Consider the following 4,037-nt stretch of genomic DNA (forward strand, 5'->3'; position numbering starts at 1 on the left):
GGCGGGGCGGCTCTGGCGGGACGGGCTCCCGTCCCGGCGACCCGCGAAGGCAGCGGTGAAGGGCGCTGCTGTGGGAGGCGAATGGCGCAGCTGCGGGGAGGCGAACGGCGCGGCGCGGCTGCGGGGAGGCGAACGGCGCGACGCGGTCTGCAGGAGGAGGAGGAGGTCGTGCGGGGGGCGGTTTTTCTTTTTACTGCGGGGCGATTTTTAGTGCGGGGCTATTAGCGATCGATTGTGGCTTGTTGCGTGGTTGGTAGCGTTAAACACAGAATGATTAAGGGCCATTAGATCTTGATGATCGATGGGTGGGATTGTTTGGATCTGCCCCTCTCTTTCTTTTATAGTGGTAGTAGATAGTAGATACTTGAACTCTTGTTTGCGTGTAAAACATGAGGATTATTTTCTAAAATCTACTAAAAAATTAAATATAAATACATGGACTTTTTTGAAATAAAGTCTGTTTAAGATCCTGGGTGAAGATTAAGTAATCTCTTCACCCCGATCGAACGAATATCTTAAGGCATGAGATGAAGATTATTTTTAATGCATACAACCATTTTCTATTTCGTATGTAAGCATTTTCATTTGTCACTGTTTTTCCTATTCTTTAATCATTATTCAATAAGTTAAAACTTGTTAAATATAAAATGCATTCCCGGAAATATATATTAACAAAATGAGTTAAAGGGCCGTGCTACCGGGTTTGCCCATATAGAGTAATGTTCACTTCTTCGATTTTTTGTCGAAACAGACCACCTGCTCACTGGAATTGCCAAAAAGACCTTCTCTGAACCAAATTGACAAACATGACCCCCTCAACTGTGGCGGCAGACACGCTAGGCGACACGTGTCACCTGCCGCCACGGCGCCAGGGGCAGAGCATGCCGCCACCACTGCAGGCGGCAAGTGGGGAATAACCGGATCAGCGACGTGCAACGGAGCGGGATGGGTAGGTGGGTCCAGTCGCCTGCGCGCGAGGCGGTAGCGCTGGGCCCCGCCGCCGGTGCGGGAGGCGGCCGCACTGTTCGTGCATCGTTTCGTCGTTTTTCAATCCCTGCGGCGAGCTGCCTCTTTCGTTTTCACCATAGCACAGGTTTCACCATATGCATATATACACACTCGTTCTTCTTTGTGGACTGCTGCTGTTGCGCGCAGGCCGACAGCGGTACTCTGGCAGATCCGAGCCGGCAGAATCCTTGCTGCATAATATAGTAATTAAGAAAAAGTTAGTAATGTTATTAGTCATTGCTTGATTAAATGGACTATTATTTCATGATTAACTGAGTAACCGTACAGAGTAAATTTTTTATCTCGCAAAAATGTAAGTTTTGTATATTAAGATTAGATGCTAACATCCTTAATGATGTATGTAATTAGGTTAAAAAAGTATCATCTGAGTAGCAAACAAAGAGGAGGTGACGTGATTGAAGAAATTGTGTTTCGATCTTCAATGTTCCTTTTTAGGTGATGACCACATACATGCAAGTGCTATTTTGATGCTTTTGGTAGCAGGAAAAAACTCATACTCTTTATTTTTCTCGGCCTAATGCTTTGATCCGAGCAAGGCAAAAACTCATACCGACTGAAAAAATTGTGACACACTAAGCGCAGTAGCGATTTCGAGGGTGGCTGCACGACGGATGACGAGAGGCTCAATGCCTCGTTTTGTAGGCTTAGATGACAAAAGCACGTGATAACGAGAGGCTCAATGCTGACGACGGGAAAATAAGGACGAACAGATGAAAGTTTAGGCGGGAAAATAGGGTCACAAGAATGAGTGTGTATATCAAAAATCCATCTCTGCACTCGAGCTCATCTGCACCCGCGTGGATGAAAAAAATTCAAAACAAATACTAGAAAAATTCAAAAAAACCATTTTTTTTTGTGCGGTAGACAATTTGATGCGTGAGATCCGCTCCAGTTTTCAAATCATTTGGGCATTTGAGAAGCTCTCAGCAAAAAAGACAAATTGAAGGTATGTGAAAATGGTCAGTGTTCATGTACTGTTTTAGCCCGATTTGTCTTTTTTGCTGAGAGTTGCTCAGGTGTACAAATGACTTGAAATTTGATATGGGCCTCACGCATCAAAATTTCGACCGCATAAAAAGAATTGAAATTTTTTAATTTTTTTTAAAATGTTTATCAATTGTTTTCTAACCGGATGCAGATGAGTCTAGGCACCGAAACCCCCTACGCTGTGTATATATATGCATCTATGGTGCAACCTGTCGTATGATGAAAACGATAGCGACAACTCTGCACACCGCTGCCTACAGATACGAGGGAATGGGAATCACGCATAGCTAGGAATCAGTGATTAAAAAACGAGGAAACGACGAAACAACGCAGGGCACGCACAGTGCAGCCGCCTCCCGCGGTGGCAGCATGGCCGACCGCTGTCGCCTCACGCGCAGGACGGCGGGGCCCACCTTCCTAGCCCGTTCGCAACTTCTTCCGTTGCACATCGCTGATCCGGTTATTCCCCACATGCCGCCTGCAGTGGTGGCGGCAGGCTCTGCCGCCTGGCGCCGTGGCGGCTGGTGCCACGTGTCGCCTGGCGCGCCTGCCGTCACAGTCGAAGGGTTTTTTTTTGTCAATTTGTCTCGGAAGTGGTTTTTTTTAACAATTTCAGTGAGCAGGTGGACTGTTTCGATAAATATTTCACTTCTTCACTTGTTGTAGCCATTTTTCTAAATGATCCGACTTTATTCATTAAATAAATAAATTACATCAGACACATGGATAAGAAATATTCAACCAACACTTACATCAAAATTCTTTTACATTGCTGCCTCTCGTTTCATCTTCTGTATAGTGGCTTTAACATGAGCCTTCCATGAAAAAGTCGTACAATACCAAACTTGCACAAGTTGTACTGCCTAATAGGTATTTTAAAGCTGCAGGAGCCACCTACCCCAACAGGTGAGAACCTAAGATCGTTGAATGTATTGTAGCCAATGAAACACCACTTACAAGGCAAGTTCTCGAACCGTCAGTTTGATGCCATACTATCGGGGGAAGAATATCGGGAACACAAAAATGTGAAAATAGGAGAACCACCGACTAAACCAACCTTTGCCTCACACTTGCGGCCACTCCCGCCTCGATAGGTCAAAGCGCCAGACGATAACCCACCAGAATTAGATCTGACAATGCGGAAGGAAAAAAACACCACATGCTCCCTGATGCGTATGTGTTGGTCACGATAACAAGAAAGAGATAGAGCCATGTGACTTTTATTTTGCGCGACATTTCCTTCACTGTCTAGACGCGGCAACCACTGACATAGAAAACAAAAAAAAATAGTCTGACTAGTCCTCAACTTTGATCCATGCCCTCCTCCCCCGTCTCCAGGTGCCGAAGTGGCCACCAAAAACGAGGGGAACATTTGAAAACACAAACTAGAAGATAGGGCTTTCTTGCATCCTTCAGGCATTATAACGAGGCTGGGGATGTGATATTTACAACTCATGCTGGTGGCTACACTGGCTCCGCGGGAAGGGATCTCCTATTGCGTAGGACATTGCGTGACCCATTAACAGATATTCCCTCCGTTCGAAAATACTTGTCGTAGAAATGACTAAAAATGGATGTATCTAACACTAAAATGCGTCTAGATACGTCCATTCCAACGATGAGTATTTCCGGACGGAGGGAGTACAATGGTTTTTATTTTATTAAATCTCATAATTTGTATAAACTTTGTAATAACTTTGAAAAACAATTTTAAAAATTATGTGTTGCGCAATAATAAAATGTTATCAACATTTTACTACTCGAAGAATAAATGTTCATGCCTTTGAAAAATGTTTAATATATGTACAAAATGGTCAAATATTTTCTCAAATATTCTCATGACACGGATTTGTGACATAAAAATGATGTGCATGTATATAAAATATAAACAATGTTCATCTGGCATCAAAACAAATTTCACTGCATACAAAAATGTATTCATGTATTTCAAAAAAGTTTATATGTTAGAGAATAGTTGTTCACGTGTGTAAGAATATATATTCATGTAATTCAAAAAAAAA

This window comes from Triticum dicoccoides, chromosome 7B, assembly GCF_002162155.2.
Source record: "Triticum dicoccoides isolate Atlit2015 ecotype Zavitan chromosome 7B, WEW_v2.0, whole genome shotgun sequence".
NCBI classification, from domain to species: Eukaryota; Viridiplantae; Streptophyta; class Magnoliopsida; order Poales; family Poaceae; genus Triticum; species Triticum dicoccoides.